This window comes from Haliaeetus albicilla, chromosome 20 (genome assembly GCF_947461875.1).
Source record: "Haliaeetus albicilla chromosome 20, bHalAlb1.1, whole genome shotgun sequence".
NCBI lineage: Eukaryota > Metazoa > Chordata > Aves > Accipitriformes > Accipitridae > Haliaeetus > Haliaeetus albicilla.
The window spans coordinates 20,704,392-20,730,695 of record NC_091502.1 but is presented as its reverse complement, the minus strand read 5'-3'; the positions used below and the strand labels follow the sequence as shown (position 1 = coordinate 20,730,695).

Here is a 26,304-nt window from a genome sequence, read left to right as displayed (position 1 = left end):
GCAAACGATGTTTGGCATCCTGTGATTCCCCAGAAATCAGTGGTGGTGCCTGTGATTAGTAAATGAGAAGTAGAGGTTGGTATCATTTGTGAAACCCTTCAGAACTGATTGTACACACTTAGCAGCTTGTATCTTCATTTTCAAAATGTGGAGGTGTAAAGTGAGGAAAAATTTCATATCTTTTCTTCAGAATTAGGAGGTTCAGAAAATGTGCAAATCTGGAGATATTCCCACATGTAACTATAACTATAAGCTAATTTTTACATAAGGTACATATTTATTTTTTAAACCTCGCATATTTTGTCTTTAGTCAGTTTAATAAAAATGCTTCCCGCAAAAAAATTAAGCATTTGCATTCTACTTCTGTCTTATTTTTCTGAAAGTTTCTAGAACAGTTTTAGTATAGGATTTGATTACAGCAATGAAAATATGTTAATTTACTCAATTCTCTGCATTTTCTTTTCTTTCTTTCTTTTTTTTTTTTTTTTTTTTTTTACAAAGAGAAAGGAAATCTCCCAAGTTGCATATCTCAAACTATACAAGAATAGGCATTTTTTTTTTTGATTCTCAAAATTATGGAGAAGGGGAGAGGAAGATTCTTTCAGCCATTTCACTTGCCTGGAAGTGCTTCATTTACATGGAAGACGGGGTTCAGCTCACAATTAATGTCAGGTGTGGGCATCGATTTAAAATTAAAGTTCCTAAATATGAGTTCCTCCATGTGGATACCTGTAGTGATCCAGCTTCCACTGCAGCAGGGGAGTGCCACCCTGCATGGGTGATGGATGGCAGCATCTGAAGGACCGGCACGGGGCTGGCAGATACGGTGCAGGAGCTCGCAGCAGCTGAGGCCAAGTCAGATAGTTGGGGCATCGGAGGTGGTACCAGCCTCCCATGCTTAGGCAACCAAATCTTATCCCTAGACTTCCTTTAGGGTCAAGAGGAAGCAGTTGTAGACCAAGATCCATGTGATCTCTTTTAAGCATCTGCTAATTTATATCCATTGACTATTAGGGCAGTGTAAATGACTGGGGCATATATACGTGTCTTCATTGTAGACGTTGTAGAAGTCATTGCATCATCAAATCTCAGCCTAAATTTGAAATTATGTTAAGCAGTGCAAGCCGGTGTAATGGGCTTACTGATACAGAAGAGTTTCTTGCTCTTCTCTGCTTCTTTGCAGGGCTCTGGTGTTCTTCTGCCTCTGCACTGGCTCGTGCAGCTTTCCAAATGACCAGAAAATGATGCAAATGAAAAAACAAAATGAAAAACAAATTCTGGTGTGTTAGTGACTTGTCAGATTAACATTAGACCTGCCAAAAGGGAAGGGAAAGAGAAAACAGGGGAAGGAGTGTCCTTCCTTAAAAGTGGCACATGTGAGGTTGGCTCTTCAGAGCTGTGTGACATCTTCCAGGTGATCAGAACCTGAGTGAAGTTGTGGTCGAAGAGCAAAAGAAAAAAACCCAATCTGTTAAAAACATAAAGAATTTATGTTTGTTGTAGAAAGGGAAGCAGATCTCTGTGAAATGAAGGGATGTCAGTGAGAGGTGGGGCCTCATTGGAAAGGCTCAATGCCAACCTCTTTGGCTGATATCACAGTCAAATACTGTGGAAATAATTACGTCTCTAGCTGAAAATCATTACTTAAACAGAAGGAAAATTACATATAAATACTTTTTTGAAGCACAAAGAAAGAAAAATAGTGTGATGAAATTGCTTCCTTTAAGGCCATGTATTACTAATGCCAGGGGATGGAGTTTTCCAGAGACATTCAATAATCTGATGTTAACAGGAGCAGAGTTAGACGAACAGGGAATGTGCTGAAAACTATCCAGGAATTACAGGGAATCACAGAATAATCCAGGTTGGAAGGGGCCTCTGGAGATCATCTGTTACAACCCCCTGCTCTACAACCAGGCTCCTCAGGGCCTTCCTCAGTCAAGTTCTGAGTATCTCCAAGGATGGAGATCCACAGCCTCTCTGGGTAACTTGTTCTGGTGTTTCACCATCTCATGGTGATTTTTTCCTCCCCGTAGGCTTAGTCAGAATTTGCCCTTGCTGCAGCTTCTGGTTTTTGCCTCTCATCCTTTCACTGTGCACCTCTAAGAATGGTCTCTCTCCATCTTCTCTAGACCTTCCCATTAGGTAGCTGCAGACAGCAACAAGCTCCTTCTGTGCCTTTTCCTCTTCAGGCTGAGCAAACCCGAGTGTCTCAGCCTCTCCTGTATGAATGCCTGCAACGGGGTTATTAGAAGTAAACTACGTATGAGAAGGCAGATCTCCTGCTGTACTGAGGGTCTAACTCACTTTTCAAGGCGAGGGGCAACTCAGCCAGCCTACTTTTATCCTGAAGCCCTGTGGAGCTCTGACATGAATTATTGCCGATTGTAGATGGCAGAAGAGATGTGCATTGCTTGGCTACAAGAGAAATCTTTGTTCCGTGTGACTGCTCCTTTTATTGCAAACCTTACTGTAGCAAAAAGGAAACCACATTGCTGCTGCCTGCTTTTCTCTTCCTTAAAGTATCATTAATTAGTTCATAGTAGTAGCTACACATCTGAAATGCTTTTCATTTCATGATCCCAAAGTGCTTCAGAGGATTAAGGATTAAATTACACTCACTAAGGTACAGAGGTGCAAAGGGGGCTGGGAATGACACAGAAAACAGAACAGAGCTGGTGCTTGGGGAAGATGAAGAGCTCACCCGGAGCACCGTTACGGTGGTGCCGGTGACTTCAAGGAGGCAAAGCTGGGAGGAAGCACTCCAGCTGCTTTATTATGCTTCATGTATTCCTGAGGTTCTCATATACATTCAGGTTTTGTCCCTTTTTGCCTAAAATTGCCTACAATTTAGAATAGTTTCATTTAATGCAAGAGATTCTTAAGCAAATTTTGAGGGAGTCTCTTTTAATCAAACTGCTGCTTTTGAGACACTAAAGCTGTTAAAATGTGAAAAAAATCCACAAACATTTAAATAAAACCCATATTTGGTGAACTCCTATAATGTCAGAAGAGGACTGCACCAATTATATTTCCATAGATGTAAAAATCCAGAGCAGGAATAGGTCACAAAGCTTTTCAAATCGTACAAATTGCATTAAGAATATATTTGTATTTTACTGGTTTGTATTAATAAAGTTACCATTATGGGCATAATTTGAATCATAAATTGGAGCTAATTTCCTAATCTCTTCTTTCCTGCTATATGTTTGTTGGCTTTTTTTCCCCCCCTCCTCCATTTACAAATGAGTTTAACACATTATAGGTGAATTTGCAATATTATTTCACTTTTCATTTCTTCCCAGTTCCTCTCTTTTTCACAGAGGAAATTTTGTTCCACAGTTTTGGGAACTGTAATGCAAACTGCCAGGGCCTGGGATCCACAAGATCAGGTATTTAGACTCATAAATGTAATTGCCTGCACCCACAGGATAGCAGACACATGCAAAAGGATGAAGAGGAGCTGCAAAAATATCCTAGCTTCTAAAGTGAGGGAAAGAAAAAGGAGAATCTGTAAAAGTATTGAAAATACATTATAAGATGTCGCTCTACTGTAAAATTCTACTACTATAGGATTAAAGCTTCTTTTAAACTATTTAAGGAGAAGGCAGGCAAAGCTCATCCTTCAGTGCTTTGTAAAGGAATGCAATGTTGTAATATTCCTAGGATTCAGTTAATAGTGTTCAAGGCTATGCTACGGGCTTGGATCACCTACTCGGTTATACCTGTCTACCACACGCTTTTAATTTTCATACTGGTACCACGCTGCTGAGGACAAAAATCAAGTAGAACAGAACTGTATTTTCCATGAGAGTAAAGTCAAAGATGAAACCTATCTATGAGAAGTTTATTCATCCTGTTTTGATTTGATGACACGGAGAAATGGAGAATTCAGCAATTCATGTGCTAATTTCTTCCAGTGGTTATTCATTTTAATAGATATTAAAATGTGTGCATTATTTCCCATGTGGATTTCTCTGTCTTGCAATTCCTAATGTCTTCTTTTCAATGCTTTCTAAATGAAAGTCATTAAGTATCTAATATTTTGTCCCATGAAAGTGGCTCTACATTACAACTTCTCTATTTTCTCTTTGCCAAGCTAAAAACCTCTGTAACAATTTCTTCAGCTCTTCAGCTGTCTTTCTTCATGGCTCTTTTGGCTTCTGCCCCAGTGTTTCACTGTCATTTTTGGACAACAGTATTTCTTTCAGTGTTTTAGTACCAGTGTCCTCAGTACCCAAATACACATTTCTAGTCTGCGTTTTATTCCTTTTTCTCCTCAGTCAAAGCACACCTAACCCATGTGAATTGCCCAGCCATTTTTACTCTAAATCTCTTTTACACTCACTCTTGTCAAGCATTCATAGCAGTGGCTTTCGTTCTTTGTTTCTTTATATATATCATATTAGTTGGTTATATTCAGACAGATTTCATTCAACTGGGACTAGCTTAACAAATGAACCAGCTCATAAAACAGGGCTGATATTCTCTAATTGCTATTACCTTTTCTACCAGTCTTTGTTCTAGCCTCACATTTAGTCAGAAGAGCTTTCAAAACCATTGATGAAAATGCTGAAAAATGTGTGTTCTTGTATTATCCCTCTGAAACCCCACTGAAAATATCTTCATTCAGGAATCATTTTGTGCTTTTAAATAACATCTTGAGACACAAACCATTTCCTTGTAACTTAATATGGGGTTTACTGATCCTGTACGGCACACAGCCTGTAGTGTTCATTCCAACACTCCACAGAACATTATTATGCTTAAAGAGTTTTTCTAATTGGTCATCATTTTAAAGTCAGGAGTAAGGCTTTTTTTGAGGAGGCATATTTTCAGTAAAATCATGTGAATGGTATTACATTCCCATCTTTAATTTTTTTTGTCGTTACTTTAATTGCACTGATACTGTGCTTACCCAGGCATCCTTTCCGTCCATCTGGATCACAATTCTTTCCGCCTGCTGGAGTTTCCTCAGCAGTCCAAGGTGCACTAAGGAGGAAAATCTATAAACCAGGTGTATCCTCATCTGTCACTTCAAGAACTCTTAGACATTAATTAATCATGCCTATTTATATTCTATTCCCAGTTAATAATGTTTAGGTTTTTACTTTGTTTTTGATAAGCACTCTCCTAATTACAGACAGGTATTTCATCCCTTTCATGTAAAAAAAAAATGCATCATCCTATTTCTTCCCAAAACCTGAATAGCAGTATTTAGTGAATAGTTCCCTGTCTTCTGCATTACTATTAAGAATTTTATTATCTTAACCTAATGATGGATCTACACCACTGCTTATATCTTTTTTCATCCAAATAGACTGACAGTCCTTTTTATTGTTCTTAGTCCTGCCAGCTATATTTCTTTGATATTTTCAGAACGTATTATAATTTTCTATACTTGATACCTTTTGATTTACACCAGGCGATACTTTTTTCCTGTTTGTTTCTGATGGCTGCCTGTATTTCACCATGGAACCAGGAAGAACTTTTGATCCTATCCTGCCCTTTCTAGAGCCGTATCTGTCACTGCTAAAGACCGATCATTAGGATCTGCAATGGCAGAGCAGTGATTTGGAGGATCTGTTTGCACAGCCGGGTATGATGTTATCTGAAGGCCTGGCCAACTTTTCAGCCACATGCATAAAAACTGTAGGTGCAGACGATGGGCTCAAACTCTGTGGCTGTGGCCCCAGTGTTAACAGCGAGTCCCTGGTGAAAGTTGCTTGCACCTATGGTGTCAAAAGTACCTTTTTTGGTAGCGTTTTTTCATATTGTGAAGGTGCCTGGCTGTTTTCTGTTTTCTTTCGCTGGAGGCAAGTTCTGCTGTAGTTTTCGCTTGAATGGTTATATGAAAAAAAACCCAACAAACCATATGTGAGGACAGAGGCAAAATTATCTCCTCAGCTGAACCCAGCAAACCTTGACAACAGACTCCTATTTCTCTGTCTTGGGATATCTGAGTGGCAAATTCTGCCCAGAGGCTTGCAAGTACAAATGTGTGGCTAACAAAAATTGTGGGTTTTACTTGAAGGCAGAAAGTAACTGAATTTTCACCAGAGCTTTGAGGGAATAAAATAATGATAGTTTGTTATCTTTTAAGTACTCTCTCAGCATTCACCTGGATTCTTGACATGCTGATCAATGATATGGAATAATGTAATAAATTCAGCCTGACAAGCTGAGGAGTTCAGTGTGGAGATTGAGCCCTACGTTAACGGCATGCAACCCAGGAGAAAATGTAGGCGTGTAAACAAAAGCAGAGTTGGATCCAGACTGACTAACAAGGGTGAAATTAAACAGCCACATCTGTGGGTCCTGGTTTGGGATAGTGCTCCTAGGGCCAGCCACCCCTGATTCCTTAATCCATGGGTATAAAGTTTGAGTTGCAGTTATTGTCCTTGAAGCGAATATGTTTGTGGAAGCGCTAAAATGTTTTTTTATGTTTGCAAGAGGACTAAGAGGTTGATGACTGTCCTATTTTGGGTACAGGGAGAGGACAATTTTGAAGAAACAAATGTCACCTTGATAGAGATTCAAAATTAGAGCTTTCTGAAAACAAGATCATAGAGAATCAGTTTATTCTGGTTTAATTCTGACATTTAAAAAGGCCTAAAATTAGTCCTGGACATAGTAGACAATATTTGGGTTTTTACTTGGTTGTTCACCATTATCTTCAGTTCCTTTAAGAAGGCTGGGCCAGATGGAGCCCCTGGGGTGAGATGGGGGAGCTCCTGCACGATGGAGAACGGAAGGTGCTAAAAGCTAGGAGAAACTTCAAGGTCTGACAGGTGAAGGGATCACAGAAAGAAGATGGGATCCTGCAGCTCGTGTGCAAGAGTTTCAGAGGGGAGCAGGGAGGAGGGAATAGGAGTGCTGGCGTGGGGTCTGCTGCTTCTCAGAGAGTCCCTGAGTTAGAAGCAGCAACAGCTTAGTGTGGAGCCTCTCCTCCCATGGGACCAGAAGAAAACTCTGTATAATCCCTGCATAATCTCTCTTTGATTTGAAATAATCACTTTGGTAGATATGTGCTATAGTAAACAATGTTTGGCAATATTCCCAAACCGGAATGTGGTTGCCCTTGCTGTTAAATTGTTCGCAGGGTTCCTGGCACATTTTGGCCCAGTACTACATGATCTGGGAACCAGCCTGGGTGCAAGACCAGCCCCGGGGGCCAGGTGAAACTTTGGGACAGTAGGACAGTTTGGTGGCACAGATGTGAGCTGCTCCAGGCTGCCTCAGGGCCTGGGAATTGTCTTGGAAACGTCTGAGTTACTAATTATAAACATAGCCTTTGAGGTCTCTCTAATTAAAAAAACTTCAGGATTCTAATAAAACCTCCATTTTCTGAGTCCAAAAGTCTTTCAGATCTACCGCACAGCTCTAGCCAGCCCAGGGTCCTGCGACACGGGGGTTAACCCATCCCTGGCAGCGTCTGCAGCTTCCGACAAGCACGTGTAAGTGTGAGAGCAGAGCTGACTGGAAGCCAAAGGCCATCGTTATATCATTAGAGCTTCAAGAACTGCAGAATGTGAACATGTGGCATAAAGATTTTTTTAATTTTTTTTTTTTTCTCTAAAGTACATTTTTTCCCCTGCAGTCGGAATGTCAGAGCACCAGGAACAAATGCTCAGTTTGAGATCTCCAGGCAGCTAGAAGCTGCTGCGTGCTACGCAACCTGTTGGCACTGTACAATCTTTGCAGCTCTTGAACTGGCAGCCTGCCAGGAACTTGAGGGTCACCCCTAATTTGCCTATTTATTATTGATTGAACGCTGCACAATGTGCCAATTTGCATAAATCTACATAGCCTTTTAATTTTTAATTAATGCATCTCTTTTTTTACAATTTTTAAGATATGCTATCAATCACTTTCATGAACTATGGGGCGATAAAACCAGGTGAATGAAGCCAAAGGAACAAATAGCGCTCTTTGACGTAAAATCAACCTTTCTTCCCAGTGCTAATGTGCTTTTGAAAGCAGTTCTTAGGAAATGAGCCACATTTTCTAATTGTTCCCGTGCTGCTACTTAGCACAGAGCTTCCATGCATACCCCTATGGCTGCTCATGCAGACAGATACAGGTCCATTTAATTGCCGTGAATTACTCTTTTCCACTTATAGAGCACTCTATTCAGCAGCACTGTTTGTGGTGCCTCTCCTGAACTGCAGTATCCCTTTGCTGGGCTAGAGAAGATTAGGATGGAAAAAAAGATATGAAACAGAGGGAGAAAATTGATGGGGAAAAGTGATGCTCACAAACTGGCCACCAAATATTTTACCCCTCCACAATGTTTCGTTGCCATAAAATATTTTAAAAAACCCACAATTTCTTCTTTTAAATGTCTCTAAGCTTGTTTTTTCAAGTAAATAAATAAATCCTGAAGGTTTGTGCTCAGAGGAAGGGGGGATCTTGTTGCTGTTTTCAGCTGCCAGAAGGGAGGGTATGGAGAAGAGCCAGAGCCTTCTCAGGGATGTACAGTGATGGGGTGGGAGGCAATGGACACAAATTACAACAAAGGAAATTCCAATTTTTTATTCGAACAAAATCTTCACTATGACAACAGTCAGATATTGGAAGAAGTTACTGAGAGAGGCCGTGCAATCTCAGTCCTTGGGTATGTTCGGAGCTCAACTGGACAAGGCCCTGAGCAAGTGGACCTGCTTTGAGCATGGGGCTGGGCGAGATGAACTCTGGATTATAATCCAACCTGAATTATTTTTTGATTCTGTGAGAATCAAGTAGATCTATGAGAATCAGAATAGATCTTTTACAAGATACACTTCCATTTCAACTAGATAAATATAATTGATAATTTAAGGGTGAATATCATGGTGTAGTTCACCATGAAAGTCTGTAGCTGTGTAAATAATGCTTGGGTACAGTGCTGAGATTAGTTTAAGAGACTTCAGTTACCTGTCTTTTGAAGCACATTTCATGTGGATAATATGTAGAAGGGTGACATGATTTTTTTTTCTCTTTGGACACTAGTAAGTAAACATATCTTAATGAAGGCACTAGGAAATTATCCTTCAAACCTGGCTTATTTTGCATGAAGTGTATTAATATGGGTAGAGCTCAGGTTCTATCCGTTTCGTGAAAACTGATAGTAAGTATTGCATGTGTATAAGGTAGTGTGTCTTCATTGAAGTGTACAGGAAGTATGTGTGAAGGGTGTAAAGATTGCCCTGCATGAAAATTGCCTTTCAGGATAGCTAGATAAGTATTTAGAAACCTTCTCATGGTAGAAAACTGCTCTAGCAAAACCGCTGTTGAATTATCGGTTCATGTTTTTTATCATATAGAGCCTGGTAATAAAGTTTTCCAGAAAATGTTTAAATCAACGTTCTCTTAGAAAAAAAGGATGAGACTTTCATCTAAAAATATGTTTTTAAAGACAGATACACAATATTTCTTGCTCTGAACTGAGGATCCCTGAAAAGGTGGTTATTACTGGGGACAGAAGATAGATGATCTTGGTTAGGGAGTTGCTTTGAGCTGCAGAGCAACCAGATAACCCCCGTGTTTTCTGTAAAAAGAGTTCATTTTTAATGCTGCTGCCAAAAAGACCATAAAGTGAGGGGTTAGAAAACTTGCATAAAATATATTGAGAGGTTGCCTGTTAATTGTCTTCCTTTCTGATATATATGCAACTGCGGTTTGTGTTTGCCAAGATGGTTAGGATTTGTATAGGTATCTGGACTAAAATAGCTGAGGACCCATGCTGAGTCTTCCTCTTCCCATTCTGAAGGCCCAAATGCTCCTCGGCTGAGCAGTTATCCATAAGATATTTATTTTGGTTTTCCCTCTTACAGTAGCATTTTTATGCTAAACCAATAAAATCACGACAAAATGAGCAAAACAGGAATGATGAAAGATCAGCTACGGGACTTTATTTGTCACATGTACTCCATTAACAAAACATTTATTGTTCTTGGAAAGGATACATGTCATGTAATGGGAGAAACTGTTCCCTGACAATGCTGCATCTGGGTATTATCAACAGGCACTGTTTGCATGTTGCAGAGGGAAAAAAAATGAACAAAGAAATGAACACCTTATTACATAAAACACCAATTTAGGAAACATCAGCAACATAATAGCTTGGGCCCAGATACATTAGTGTATCTGGACATTTAACTCCTGGGGCAGTCATTGAGGGCATAGCTTTCTTTGCAGAGAAAATCCTAATTGTTCTAATAATCATTATTTTGTTGATGACATTACTATTTAGAATAGAATATTTCAGTTGGAAGGGACCTACAAGGATTATCTAGCCCAACTGCCAGACCAATTCAGGGCTGACCAAAAGTTAAAGCATGTTATTAAGGGCATTGTCCAAATGCCTCTTAAACACTGACAGGCTTGGGGCATCGACCACCTCTCTAGGAAGCCTGTTCCAGTGTTTGACCACCCTCTCGGTAAAGAAATGTTTCCTATTTATTAGTAGACACCTAACAGAGCACCTTCTGTGTTCCCAGTAAACTGCCTGCTCTACTTATTTGTCCTTCATATTAGGACTAAAGGGAAAAATGTTTTGGTAGGGTACATTTTGCTACGTCATTAGGATTTTGCCGAAGTGCCAGCATGGTCCAGGTGAGTTTCTGGTTCCTAGCAGCTCCATTCTGCTGGTGAGCTCCCTCCCAGGCTGCTGAGCAGCCTCATCCTCCACACTGAGCAGTGCCCAGGGACTGCCCCAGGCTGATGTGCACGGTCCATACCACCTGGTGTTTGGCAGGGATTTTTCAGATCTACGTGTTTGATTTTTAAGCAGATTGCCAAAATATCAAAACTGTGGGAAATCAGCTTTCTCTGTCTAGCTCCATTTCCTAGCTCTGCATAGAAAACCCACCTGAAAAATTACCCCAAAAAAATCAAAATTCAGATCAGAAATTCAAATTCAAATCAGAAATTCAAAAAAAGAGGTGCCAGAATGCAAAATATCCATTAACATGTTACATTTAGAATCAAAGATCCCTGGAAATAGAGAACTGGAGAAACTGTAAGCAGAATAATTGTGTCATTTTTCTCCTCTCATGTGTTAGCATGAAGTTGCAGAGATGAAGGATGTTTTGGCAAGATTAGATCCATGAGACTTTCATCAAGTTTCACCTGGACTTACCAAGTGGACACTAAAATGATCCTAGTCCTAATAATGTTCAATACATATAGCACATGCCTTCACATAGCCGGTTGCCTCTCAAATGTAATTAAGAGTCCTCAAATGTAGAAAATAACGTGAAACATTCTTTAGATTTCAGCAGTCATAATAGTTATCACATAGATGAAACAAAACATTAGTTTAAATTAATATGGGACTCTCATAGTAACATTACTTCAAAGAAGAAGGTTAGCTTTTCAGAATCCTATTTTCTCAGCTGTCATTGGTGATTATATACTGTATGATGGCATTTTTCTTTCTCAGTACAATATTAAGGACTAATCTGAGTTTTTCAACGGCTTGTCCCACTCATTTTTCTTTATAACATATACACCTGAATTTTAATGACCTGGACATAGGCTGTGTCTCTTTTATTACTACTACAGGGGAACAAAAGGATTTTGTTTTGGTTGGGAAGATCAGAAATAATTTCTGGCTACAGCATCTAATCTAATGCCAGTTGTTGTTTCTTTCCCACAAGAAGCCGTTAACTTTGTTGACCAGGTGTGAAAGGGAAGTTAAAGAAAATCAATTATTTGCAGGGAGCAGTGTTAAATTAGTGTATATTAAGATCTCAATTGGATTTAATTCTTCCAGAAAAAAGAGGCCTTAATTTCTGGTAGTTTCATTCAAAGAAAGACCCTGAAGTGACTCCATGAATATTAACATGCTTTAAATTTTACATACATTGATTTCAAACATTTAATTGATTTTCCCTAACCTTCTCCGAGTCTTTTTAAGTCAACAAGTTTGTAGTTTAAAACCAGATGCTTATTTGAAAATCAATTAACTGCAAACCAAGGAGGGTATAAAAGTACGTTCTTCATTCTATATAGTATTGGTATAGGAATTATCTTACAGGAAGTAAAATGTGAGTTAAGATTTGACTTTCAAAATCATGTATCTTAGGTTTCTGAGAAAAGCCAAACACATACCTCAGAAACTTTACAAGAAACATGCATATGTAATTGAATGATTCATCTGTTTTTGTGATCATTTGCATTTAATTTCCATCCAGTGTCTGGATGAACTTATTGTTAGTAATATTTTTATAATTAACATACTTCATAGGAATATTTGCCCAAGAAATGTAGTGCTAATATTTACACCACACCAGGCAGGAAATGAAGAAATAGTATATGATTATGCAAAATTCAAATTGTAAATACTAACAACATAATGTTCATAAGTCAACTATAGGCAGAGGCTATCCACTAACTCCCGTGTGATCATTAATTTGTGAAAACAAAAAAAAAACCCTCAGTTAAAAAAAAACAACAGAGAAGAAACGATATATTCACTGCAAATTATTTGCTCAGCTCTGCTGGTTGGTCATACTCAGAAAAGCTTTATTTACTAGTCTCTTCTTTTTATTAGGATATAGGTAGTGTAAACACACAAACAGGATTTGCGTTTTTCATCTTCCTTCTTTGTAAGGGTCATAGTGTTCCCTTCAAAAGCAACCCGTTTTCATCATCTTGCTGCATTTTTCTACAATGTTATTAAAGTCCTTGTTTGGTACCAACACAAAGTAGTATGGATTGTCCACTTTCCACATGTTCACCTCAGGGTCACTTTGTTTTTATTGTTCTCATTCAGGTATGTCACTTCTGATTATTCCACCCCCAAATTACATTTTAAAGGCCAATAAGTGTGTTCTCTGAGAAGTGGAGCTGAAAAAGTTCCTTTAATTTGTATCCACGCTCAGTGACAGTGCTTTTTTGTTGTTTCCTCTTATATTGCTCAGGCTGACATGTATTACTGTCTGCTATGCAATATTAACATTGGGAGGGTCAAAGGATTTTTTTTTTTCCTAATTGTAGTTAAAAGCAGAAAAAAAGACTGAAGAAGTTCACTGCTTGGACTCTCCCACTCTTGCAAAACTATTTGTTTCGAAGGTGCTTAGGTGGCCTGCAGCTTTAACATTTAAATACATCATTATTTTTGGTACATCATCTTCACAGTACCTGCATGAAGCAGTGCTGAGGTGAGAAACTGAGTCGCAGAAGCAGCATCCATCCCAGTACACGCAGGAACAAAACTCCTGCAGCAAATGTCCCAGGTTCTCAGCTACTCCCATTGACTCCTGCTTTCCTTTTCCAAGGTGCTGTGCTAAAAAAGCTATCGAGTTGTAAGCGCAAAGGAGAGAAGGCAATCAGCTTCCTCCACCCCTCTGCTGCTCTTAACTTTTCTTTTATCTTTGGCCTTTATTTTCCATATGATTTGTTTCCAGTTCAGGCATCTAGTAGAAAGCTGGTGAGAGCGTAGGAGTAGACAGCTACAAATTGAAGTGCTGAGAGCTGCACATCCTCAGCTTTAACATGGACAGTCTCTCTGTTCAGTTCTTCATTATTTCCTGATAAATTCCATTATATCGTTTAAGAAATATTAACCAAATGTTCTTGTTGTATCTACATAGCGTGAGTTATTTCGGTGGGGTTTCACTCAGAGATGCTGATGCTGTAGTGAGAATAAGTATTTGTATTTCACCTCCTTTAATTCTTCAGTTCTTCAGTTAAAGGTCTTGGAGCACTTTCCCACTCCTAATTAATCCTCGAGCTATAAGTAGTTCAAGAACAGAGCATCTAATCAGTGTCCTGGTTCCTGGGTCCCATCAGACACAATCCTTACAAAATGGTGGCTTGTCCTTAAGTGCCCAACTCAGCTCAGACTCTGTGGAAGTTAGTTGCGAGGTACAAATGTGATGGGATGACAGACATTTCCCTGCTCACAGTTCCTGCTGCCCTGTAGATGGAGCATCATTGCCGTTCACGCCTTCCGAGTGCCCGGGCAGTTCAGGAACACACTGAGCATGAAAGTTCCCTCAAAGCAGGTCCACCAGGGTATCATCACCCTTAGCCAACCAAAAGGGCTTCTGGTGAGAGCTGAATTAATTGGTCTGACATTAGAGCCAAGAGAGTCAATCTGCAGTTTCAGCAGTCTTGTGAACCATGCGAGGCTACAGATGATTCCTGCTGAGCTGAAGGAGGGTTTGCCGAATCCCAGCAGAGCAGTTACTTCTCCCTTTCTTTTCAGAGCAATACTTCACTCCGATGCTCCTGCAACTGCATATATTCTTCCTCGCTGGGAGGTACTTTCTTGGCACATTCGCAAGTAATGGCAAAAAAACTGCCGAGGCAAAATTGCCAGAATGGCTGGCACAGACCTAGCCTGAGTATCACCTGCTGTCCTTCCTTGGCTTGTCTGGGTCACAAACCGCTTTATATGTTCAGGCTGCAGGAACAACATAACCGTGGAGTTCAATATGAGTAGGTTAAATTCACTCGTGGTGTCATCTAAGCTAGTTCGTTTGGAGCTAGCATGGAGCATGGGTATCTCTACGTTGCTCTGCCATCTGCATTGTAGTTAGTCATCCAGGCTTCAAATTTTCTTTCCTGAAAGAAAACTGTGGGAGGGGAAAACTTAATCTAAAAGTGTGTGCGTACTGATTCCTGTGCTAGCTCATTGTCACAATCGGTGCAGAAGGCATCCTCAGGCGATGCCTCTTATTTTTTGCAATCTACCACAAATGCAGGCCTGAATTTCAGAGTTTTCTCATGAAGACCGTTCTGTGCGCTCGCCTTGTGTCCCTTTCCATGGACAGCCCCTTGCAGCACTGCCACGGGCTTCTTCAGTAAAGCAGATCTGCTCTCTCCACCGCACACACCGTGCCTCTTACCGTGATGTCTGTAGAGCTGTTACTTTCTCCATGCATCAGTAATTGCCGTAGGTAACGTGAAGGACTATGCCAAGCTGACAGATTTTCATCACCATCCTCAGAGGAGTCAAGTGTATCATTCCTGCGCTGTACTTCTTCCCCAAATCAGCCACCTACTCCTCCCACCACAGAGTGCACGCAGAGTTAAACTGCGAATGGCAGGAGGATCTCCATGTCTCCACCATTCTTTGCTGTACAAAGCTGTTAACTCATTTGCTCCCTGCACCAGGCTTACAAGGGGATGACTGTGGGACCTTCTCTTTGTGTAAAAGATGCTTGTCTGGTTTGCTACTGGATCTAAGCCTTTACCTAATAGAAAGTGGATCCTGAGCTACTTTTCCAGCTCTTGGAGTTAGTAAGGCCTTTATGATTTGTTTAGATTTTAATATCAAGCTTCAGACAAATTTAACTCATTTAAAAGGAAACAGCAGAAAGAAAACAATGGGAAACAGGCTTAAAGGGAAAAAGAAAGTCTAGACAACAAAAAAAACCAGTTCTGCATGCTGAACTATATCCTCCAAGTTTCTCAGTTCTTTTAACCAGCTGAACCAATCTAAGCCATACAGAAAATCAACATTTGTATGAAGTCTCAGACTACTCCTGTGATACCCACTGGCTTATAAATGGGCTGCTGTAGTATTCCAGGTTCATGGGGTGCTATAAAAGGCTTTTCAAATCAAATCCAGGCAGCCTCTCCAGAGGCTCTAGGGAAAGTGCCATCTGGCCTTCCTTCCTTTTAGCAGCTCTTCTTTATTACTGATAAGATCATTCATATTCTTGAGACTATGAAGCCACCATTAAGAGAGTTCAGCCTTCCTAACTAACAAAGCAAGTTCTTGTCGTTGCCCTTGATCAACTGGAATTGCTCTCTTGGGTGTCTCTTCATTCACACCTAGCTGAATATCCTCTTAATTCTCTTTTTTCTGTATTTTTTCAAACACAGTCCTCATTCAAAAGAGGACTTGAGCTTTCACTCTGCACTTGCAGCAAAAAAGATGCCACTTGAGGAAGAAAAGTATTGTAATTCAGAAAAATATTATTATAGTAATAGCACTTGTACAGTCCTTTACATCTTCAAATCCTGGTGCCAGCTAATTTATTAATTAATCTAAATATACAGTTTTAGTCATTTGTATTTATGAGGATTAATCTTAGAAACTGAAACTCTATTTAAAAACTGTTCTTAAATGGAATCGCAAGAGTGCTACGTTGAAAGGAAATTAATTTCTCCATTGCCTTGCTGTAGCAATTAAATTCATTTACATTGTTGCTGCTGTTTATTTTGCAATGCATGACATATATAGGTTACAGCAATGGAATCTTCTGTTTGACTCAATGTGTGGTACTATTTTACCGTATATTTATAAAAGGACAAATTCTCATTGGATTCAGACCACAGACAGTGGAGTAGCTTGTGAAATTCATAAATCCTCAGTGGTCTCGGCTGGAATTAAAAGTTTGATAGAGTTCTGTACTCAAAAGGTACAACAATGACCCTATCTAGCCCTACTACCCTTAAGAGACTATAGGTGTTGAAATTCCCTGTAACCAGTGGTTACCTTTATCAAATGTAATAAAAGACCTTTGCAAGTATGCTCAGCTGATTTGGAGTTGAAAAAAGGTAGGTCGCAGAATTAACTCATACAGATTTCATGGCAATTCTTAGCTGGATTAGGGAGGGAGAGCTAAGTTAGTGCCTTTGCTGGGAAGGAGGCGGGCAACAACCTGGTTCGTGACCTGCAGCCCTTGAGGTTCTGGGTTTTGTCTTGTAAGGGGCCCAGGAGAAGCTGGGCTGTAGTGAAATGTTGCAGACTGAGGCAGAGCAATGGGTTGAGTCTGAGATCGAAGGAGAAACATCCATAAGAAACAAAGTTTTTTTAGATCCCCTGATCATTGGAAAGCTTAGGTTTCTTCTTATTACTGTTCTTCTGGATGTTACTGTCTGATAAATACTCGGTCCTTTTTTAAATCCTGCTGGGCGCGTTGCTTTAGAGATACTCTCTGACAGTGCCATCAACAGGCTATCAGATGAAAGAGCATTTCCTTTAGCCAGTGTAAATCTGACAAAAATTCACTAAAGGAATTGAAGAGCGTGACTGCTTAATGCAACATACTGAATAAACACCTCTTTAGTTTGCTTGATGGCTTCTTAGGCCACATGGCCAGAATTACTGACCAGTGTACTGGTCACCCGTACCATCTGGCATAGACTGGCAATGATCTCTGTTGGTGCACATTTATTCACCTGGAACTCTGGGTCCACACTGTGGACATCCTGGAGATCTAGTTTTGCTTCACTGGGATGCGAGTTAACTGTACTAGCTAACTCGTGATCTTGATAGTATCGTATCTGCCTGTAGTTACTCTTAATTTGAAATTTCCTTAGCTTCTTCTTGAGCAGAAAATGTAACTACTCTTGTTATTCCAGCTGAATGCCCTGATTTTTCCCCAGTGATCTCTGTGCTCACTTTAGATGGCAAATAGGATGTCTGTGATGTGTAGTCAGTATGGTCCATGTGATTATAGAAGAAAGAAGTCATGTTTTTGCAGAAAATGGGAAGACTTTTGTCTTTTTTTTCCATTTTGAGATCATTTCTAGTTTGCAGCTTGAAGAACCTCAGAGTCAATACAAAATGTGTTTGTTACAAATGCCTTAAAAATACATACTATATATATACTTAGGTATACAGAAATCTGGCAGCCATATGGGATTTTCACACACCTGTCAGTGAAGTGAGTAAGTTCGAATGTGAAATCTCACATTCTGCACCAGAACATATGAACAGAGCCCCAAGGACATGGGTTGTGCGATGAGAGTATCCATTCACCGACAAGGTAGCGGTTTTACAGAGCACCACATTACTGACTATTATGGCAGTATCAGCTATGAAATATTTCCCGTGGAAAGGTAATGTGGAAGCCAGGATAACTAATTAAAAATTGCAAGTACGTGTGAAATGGGGTAGCAGTTTTTCTTGGAATTGTGGATCTTGTATAATACCACAGACTGTGGTTTATGCATGCCACCTACACACAGCTACGAAATATTGCAGTGTCTTACATTATTGTGATCTTGGTCAGTTTTACAAACCTGTGCTTAAGTAAATGTGAGCTGAATTTTAGGGTGAATGTTATGTTGGTCAAGGAGATTCAACCAAGCATTGCTTGTGTCTTAATCACACTGCACCACATTATTATAAGGCAGTGTCATGTTTACATAGATTCTTGGGAAGCCTCTTCAAACCTGAACGGTTAAGGCAAAACAAAAAGGAAAATAGATGCCATTTAGGGCATTCTGGCACCTATGGTTTGAAACTGTCTTTTAAGAAAAATAGGTCAGAAAACCCTAATTAGTGCAAAAGACAACAAACTGTTGTGCTTGGGGCATTTTAGAGAACCTCCGTGACTTGCAAGTGAAATGTGTAAACCCATGAGAAAAAAAGCCAAATCCAGTGGCAGAGATCTTTTTGCTGCTTCTCAATGAGCCAGAGTCTCTCATTTGGAACATTTTCTGCTCATATTGGATTATTCCCAGTCAGCATTACTGGAGAATCCAGTTATTTGATCTCGGCTGCCCTTTTCTCCGAGAAAGGCAGAGACCTGAAAACCATTACTCTGATTAAGTCCTGGTATGTGTCCCCTACGTTCTGCCACCCAACTATACACTGCTTTTCCTTCATACAAGCCAATGTAGTAAGAGCCAGTAGCACATGCAGAAACGCCGCTCCTGCCTCTGGCCTTTAGTGAATTTTTTCTCAGATAGTGAAGGTGCTGAAGACAAAGAGACAAATGAGGAATGAGGGGGGGGAACAAGCAGCTGAGGACGGGAGAAAAAGGATATATATAGGACTTGCTTTTGCTATGCATGAAATGCAACACCCTGTTCCCACATCGTGACGCACATCAGTCGGTCCAGATGGTGAGAAGGGTTGGGTTTCTGCCTGGGGCTGCCAGCGCAGGCTTCATTTGCATTCCTCAGCCCAGTTGTTCGCGGAAAAGCATCCGGGCGACGCACAACTGCTCACACAACTGCGCTCACCTTCCCAAGCACGACCCTTCTTCGTGGTACCAAATACTGGGGGAGTTTTACAGGCATGGGGAAGGAAAGGAACTGGATCTAGTTCAGGCTCCAAATGGAGCCCTCCGATAGTTGTCACCAGTGATGTAGAAAGAGAAAATCATCCCAAATAAAGCTTTCATTCACACTCTGCGCTCGTACAAATAGCCTTGAGTGTTTGTAAAACACGTACAAAATTCAGGGAGCTCAACTCTGAAAGAGCAGCTTCTGCTCCATCGTAGAAGACTTGCCACATAAAAGCCTTCCCAGTGACTGATCCCGGGCTGTGTATGTCCATTACCATAACCAGTTTTCCTTGTTAGGCGCTAATTGTGAGTGTTAATTTGTGGCATGTGCAACAATTGTGATTGTTATTGCTGTAATTAATCCCATTTGAAAATGTTTAGGTTAATTGTTTGTATTAATGGGTCTAAGTTTTAGCTGTTTGGTTGTTATTTTGTATCTATACATCTACTTTAAAACCAGTGCAAGCATATGGAAAAAAGAAAGCATTAGAGAAGGGAACAGCATTACAAATATATATTTATAACTTAGAGGACATTCTTAAAACCTACCAGCATTTTTTAAGAGGCTTTTAAAATGTACACATAATTTCACCTAACAAGTATATTGCTTTTAACAGTCATCTGCCTGGAGTAATGCTTTTAGGTTATCCTTGCTAATGTCCATGAAATTTGCCTGAATAATTTCCATTCACGATAGTGGAAGTTACGAACTGTGCGTTAGTCACTAAACAAGAACTGTGTCTTTAAGAAGGGAAGATTTTATGAAGATTTAAAAAAAAACCCTCATGAAAACTGTACCTAGAGGAGATTGAAGCTACATTTACTACTGTATTAAGAAATGTTTAAGTGAAGAATTCATAGCGGTAGATGGTTTCTTCTCCGAGTTGTGTTTCTCCCCTGAAGCGCCGTTGATCATTCCACCTTAACAAGGTGCAGTGATTGACAGGTAGAGATGTTGCACGGAGCAGAAGGTGGGAGTGTGCTCTATTGGTTTGTGCTTGTACATCCTGAGCACCAATTACTGTCACTGCTGCCAGCACTGATGTGTTTATCAGGATGAGTTATAGCAGAATATATGTACACAGGCAGTGTGTATGCTGGATGACCACCCCCTGTGATGTAAAATATGAGAGTCTGGGAGCTACCGTTTTATAATTCATCAGGTTCAGCAGCTGAATGTTGTTGGTTGGCTTAGTTATAAAGGCAAGTGTGAACTGAACAGCAGACAGGAGCATCTCGCATTAAGAGTCCTGCGAAGCTGCATTTGGCGACTGGGCTCTGCTTTTGTTCAAGTGAATTCAGTCCTCGGTGAGTGATGGGGATTCTGTTGAGCTAAAGCTGTTATTATATAAGCTGGGGAAACCTGCCTGCTAGTTTTATGTGTATTTTGCTGCTGGAAGTCCTTGTCTGTGGTTGTTTTTAGATTTTGCAATATTTTCAGTTGTGTACGTTACTGGCACAAAATGAGATGAAAAGAAAAATGCAATGATGAATTATTCACCATAGTGCTGTGAGGATCTCTTTTCTAGCTAAAGTTACTTTCCTTTAGTGAGTGTGTTGGGGGTTCAAAGAAGCTACAAACCAGCAAATCTACCTGTCATTAAATAGCTTTTAATAGCGGTTAAAGAGAGTGATAGCTGTGGCTTTTCTAACAAGAAGAAGAAAAAGAAACAGCAAAAATCAGAAGCATTTACAAATTTTTTGCTTTTATGTACATGTGGCTTTTCAGATGCAGCATTAAATCTTTTGTGTGCAGCGAGGGGCTGCAAAGAATTTGTATTGTAGAGCTTTTTAATTAGATAATCAGTGAAATGGTAGCCTCTCTCTGTTTTTGTGGTAATATGCTTAGTATCACATTAAAATGAATGATTCCCCATCTTGCATAACAACAGTGCTGAAATATGTGTGAGATGAAAGGCATAGGGAGACTTTGAAACAAACTGTGGGAAACATGATGTAGCACAGCTAGGCAGGGAAAGGTATATTCCCTGTAACATATGCATTACTTTTTGAATTTCACCAGCTTTAGGTTCTTCGCTCTAATTATCACTTGCTTCGTTACGACCTCTATATCTTTTCAAGCAAGCTCCTTTAATATCTGTCGACATTATCGTGCCAGTAACCTTTAAAGATCAGTAAGCCAGCAATTTTTGGTGTTGTTGTTTTAACCCGAAAAGAATTGAAAAGTAGAGTTAATGAAACTGAAATACTAGCATTGCCGTACAATACCTGTATCCCTCCTCAGGAGAGGCAGGTGGTCATGAGTGACAGTTTTACTTTTCTTTTTCTCAGTAGCAGTATTTTCAAAGGGGCAGTCATTGTTCCTGTCTCTCTGTGCCGGTAGGTTTTTGGGTTTTTTCTCTGTGGGTTGGAGAGGCAAGTTTGTTTTATCAAGATATTAAGAGGGCTTGGCAGAACAGCACCTGTTGTTTTATTGCTGTATTATTAATAATTGGAGAGAGACACTCTCTTTCAGAGACCTCTCATCTGGTATCAGCCCAAACTGTTTACTCTGTAGTGATTTAAACTTGTATTGTGACTTCTCACTTAGAAATAATCTGTTCTGTGAGTTATATGTGAAGCACTGAAGCAGCAGGACAGATCCCGGTTTAATTAATCAGGTGTCTCATTTTAGCATCATTTTTTATTTAAAGAGGAAGGCTATTGGCAAAGTGGCCTTTGCCACAGACTTCCTTTGCAGAACATATTTGCACTTACTTTTTATAAATCATAAATTTGAAAAAATCAGAATTTCTTGAGATCATTTCCTGGCAGCCTAACAGACAAGAGCCTATTTCTAAGAAAGAGTATATACCTTTGTCAGCAGTGCTTTATTTAAGAGTATTTCGCTGCTTTTTAAGCATTCAGTTCTATTTTCAGTGACCCCTGTGCTAGCAAATGAGATTTCTTGAAGTGTGAGCTTCTGGCTTTGCAAGTTCTCCTCCTTTCAGAAATCTGTGATATTGCATCCATCTGTCTAGGCATTTATATTGCATGCATCACTTTGGTGTAATCTCAGCAATCTGAACATTAACCATGTAAATGTATGTACTGTAACTGAGGAAGTATAAATTAGGACAGGAAAAGGCGAAAGTTATGATACGGGCATATGGCTCTTGTGGCCACCAGAGCTCCAGACTCGCTCTTTGCTGTAACACAATAAATTAAGATACTAACTAGTTCAGTAGTATGCAGGCTTGGGCACAAAAGAGACCGGTTTCTTGAAGTTCAGTCCAGATAAGACTGAGGCCAACCAAATAGAAACTAGCCAGAGGATGTGGCAAAAATCACTTTTAATCCTCGGTGCATGCCTACAGCTCCTTTCTGGTTGTAGTCCGGGAGTATTGCTGAAGGAAAACCAGCAGTGACTAAGAACTGTATTTTAATTCCTCTCTGGTCTGGAGAGCACAGAAGTTTTATCTGGATATGAGTTTGCTACTGTGATCCATGCCTCCCACCTCGCAGTAAGCGACGGCAGTGCTCTCCGTGGAGCGCCGTGCCTTAAATCCCCTTAGTTACCTTAGGGCTGGTCCAGGTAAGAGCCGTCTGCGTGGTTAGTGGTACATCCTGCTGGAAACGCACTACACCGCAACTCCAAGAAGTATGTTGGCTTCCAATTAATTTCTGAATAGAGAGAATGTTTTAGGATTGATGCATAGTGCTCTCAAGTAGCAAAAATCTGCTCGCCAAGAGGAATCTTTCTCAGCTTTTGCCTTTTGCTTACAGCTGAAGCCAGCCGAGGCACCTATGTTCAGATTATCTTTCATATAAAATATAGATGCTAGGGGGGAAAACATCTTAGATCAAAGTCCTTAGCCTTGGAATTGGGGGGTTTTTTTCCCCTTTTTTTTTTTTGGTCTGAAGTACCTCAGGTGTACTGACCTTCAGGTTTGCTGTGAAGTCGCATGGCAGTTCATGATCAACATTTTTTGTGAAATAGGGTATTGGATAACCCCGGATTACTCTTCAGAGAGTTATTTGTCAGTTTGCAGTAAATATAGCTGATGTGTGACTGTGTAGTTGTGCGACCATGCTTTTTGTCTGTGTCAAAAGTGACTGGAGATTGCAGCAGCGGTGTGTAAACTCACATGCCTGTGTGCTTGTAACACTTCTGTTTTCTTCTTTCAAGCACACATGCACACAAACTATACTACTAAATAGAGGAATACATTTATAAGACTGAGTCTCGAGGACAGAAAGCTCTAGTGCATAGAATTGAAAACTGTTAACTATATATTAAATCACTTCTTTTTATTGAAGAGACTGATAAAGTGACTATGCATGCTATTTTGCAGCATTCTCAGGTTTGGATTCAGTAGTCATGATGGGTGTGAAACAAAGCTGTACAGACACCGGCAATCATAGTGATGTGCTTTCAGGGAGAAGTCCTTCAGTGGAAAAATGGGTTGGAATGATAGGTTAGACATGTAGTATCCTCAGTGTTAGGAACAGCCAACGTAACTTTGTGGAAGGGAAGAGACAGAACGTAGTAAAGGATGACAATGTGTCAATGAAAAACAGTAGGGGTTTTTGTATGTCCACATAGATAGGCGGAGAAACACCATTTTAAAGGATTATCAAACACTCAGTGCATGAAAGGAACAAATTTGGCAACTGGAGCAGAGAGAGAGCATGTTCATAAACACAGCGTGCCCTTTGATGTTGGTCTGTTCTTTGTGTTGGGAGTGAAATACATGCAAAGGCCTAATCCTGCAGAAGAGATTTTTTTAGATCTTGTATGACTGTACAAGCAGGAGAGGATATTCAAGTTATAAAAACAATGAAAGATTCACTCGTAAGCAAAATATATCTCATAAATGCTAAGTTTAATTTGTTTGTGGATGCAATTGCTTGGTTTGTTTAGTGGCTCTCAGTGTCTTAGCAGCTGGATGCATTATGCTAATGTTAAAAAAAAAAAAAAGAAAAGGATCTTTGCTGTGGAAAAGAATTAAAATAAAAGCAAGGTGCGTAACCCGTGCACCTTCCTTGCTGCCAGACGGTTAAAAAGACAAGCAGATCTCTCTGTCCTTGAAACCTTCCAGGTAAGGAGGGTGTGCTCCAGGGTAATAGAGCTGGTTCTGAAGAATTCAGCACCAGAAATCAGTAGGAGCCAGATGTCAGTGAAATAAAGTGATACAAATGCTCTGCTTTCTGCATGGCATTTAATGTAGTCTAGGTGATCAACAACATGAACAGTATTGGTCAAGGGTCCTTTTCAAGATACAAACTCTTTGTGTCAGCTTTCGATGGAGTTTCTCCATGTTATCAGGGGACATGCATGATCAGAAAGGTGCTGGTTGCTATGGCTGTGTCTCCACCACAGAATAGTTACAGCCTGCGGAGAAGCTGCCCATAAATAGAGGTGTAGGATTCAACTCGCATCCAGGATCAGCTCTAGTAAAGGCCCTACAACTTTGAATCCTGCAGGGAAGTATTAGATACATGTCCCAAGAATGATCTGCACTGGAAGTCTCTGTGCATTGCTCTAGATGAACACTTTTCATCTTTTCCGTATCATGACCGTGTGTAGAAGAAAAAAATTCTGTGGAGACCCTCTTATACAGCCCTACATGAAAGTGGCTGTAATCCCATTAGATTGCAGGCTGAAATCACTCCTCAATACCTGCTGCTCCTCTGGTCCTCAGTTTTCTTTCATGCCTGGAAACATCAAAGATGGAGAATATTTGTCATTCCACTTGCCAGTATGCAAACAGGAGTGATGCTCATCTGCAGCAGATTCATTCGTTGTCTGAACAACGGTGACGTACTATCTTCTGTCCCATGCAAACTTATTAGTTGGTTATTAGTTGATGGCCTAAAGCTTAATATTAATATACAGGTTTTATTTTGTACTACAGAGAAATGCTTATGGCATCACCATATTTCTACTGGGGAATTACCAGTGCACTCACTCAAAAGTCAGCCTGATAAAACTGCAGATGGAGTTCTCGTTCCCAGAATACTTTTCATTCCCAGAATACTTTCTTAGTGTTAGCAGAAATCTCCTATGATTTTAGCCAGGCGGGAGCGTAATCTGGATTGACAACAGTTTTTAAATCCTGAGAGTTAATGTCATCTTTACATCACGGTGGTCAGTGTGTTGTGTTTGAAGAACCTGTGAAGTGACAGAGCAGGACACGGGGCATCTCTTCTAATTCATTACTGTACTGCCAATGAGATCTTTCTTCTTTGGAAGACGACAGAAGACTCGCCACTCTGTAAGCATGATTTACAATATTAGTTGTGCTAGGTTTTAAAGAAAGAGATTAGTGCACTGGCATTTGAGCTAAGCAAATGCTAATTTAAGAACTGGCTATTATCCCTTTTTTTGTGTTGTGGTAATAACCTTTAACATTATGAAATAATAAAGAACTGATTGAACTGTGTTGTGTGCAGCCACATGCTGAAACTGAACGAGTGAACAAGCCAGGCAGACTAATCAGTTCACTTTGTTGTGGGTTTTTTTTCTTTTATAGCTATTTATTTCTATATTTTAAGTAATTTGTACTCTCAGAAGCATTTTTGCTATGTTCAGTAATGTGTACAATGAGTAGAAAAAACATTCAGAGCAGCTAGTAATACTAAGGAGCAAATGGTTCTACCTAGTGGTGTCTAAGAAAAGTAATGGAAGTATTACTCGCTAAAGAAAATCTCTACTTTCAAAAAACTGACTTGTAGCTGTTTTAAGGAGGTATAAATATAAATACCATCACCCTCAGTATACAATACCTTTTCATGTAAATGGTATTTTATTCTTTCTGTATTTTACAGTACTGTTAATCTCAATTTGTCTATAGTAGTAGAACTGTGTCTCCCACTATCAAAACATTCCGTGAGAAGAGAAAGGAGTCTATTATCCCAGGTGGAAAACTGGGAATGGGAAAAATTATTATCTGCTTAATGTCCCGTTGACTACCTTTGCCGTTCTCGGGTGGGTGTTTCTGATCCACATTGCATAGAGAAATGACAGTGTACACTGGCTGCTGCTGGCTTTGGGTTGGGCTGTGGTTCAGAAATGCAAAGTTAAATTGATGGTGGCATTAGGTGAAACTCGACTGTTACCAGCAGTTGTCCGTATTTCTCCTCTTTGAGGTACAACTGCAGGAGTTAAACACTTCAGTGAAATATACCCATCTGACACACAACCAAGTTTCAGAGGAGGGAGAAAATAGCACTTCTACATACAAAACAGGGTTTCCAGGCATGGATTACTTTCATTTCACAATATTTTGCAATTTGTCAGTTAAAAACCCTGAAATTTTCTGTAGATGTTCTAAAATGTTCTTGTTTGAATTAAAGAAATTGTTCCAGAATATTGAATGTAATTTAAATGTTTCCTGTT

The 26,304-nt window shown here is 39.9% G+C and overlaps 1 protein-coding gene and 1 long non-coding RNA gene across 40 annotated transcripts in view; one reads left to right on the top strand and one right to left on the bottom strand.

Annotated features, from left to right (window-relative positions):
- LOC104318653 (uncharacterized) overlaps positions 1-26,304 on the bottom strand; it is a 541,518-nt gene that overhangs the window by 224,927 nt on the left and 290,287 nt on the right. The gene's annotated exons all lie outside the window — the stretch shown is intronic.
- Positions 1-26,304, top strand: part of DLG2 (discs large MAGUK scaffold protein 2) — a 1,018,165-nt gene that overhangs the window by 868,019 nt on the left and 123,842 nt on the right. Inside the window, exon 1 of one of the 36 annotated variants that reach the window (XM_069808498.1) lies at positions 19,938-20,270. The exons of the other annotated variants lie outside the window; for them this stretch is intronic. The gene's annotated coding sequence lies outside the window, so the exon portion shown is untranslated. Of the gene's footprint in view, positions 1-19,937; positions 20,271-26,304 lie in introns of those variants that run through there. 36 annotated transcript variants of the gene reach the window in all.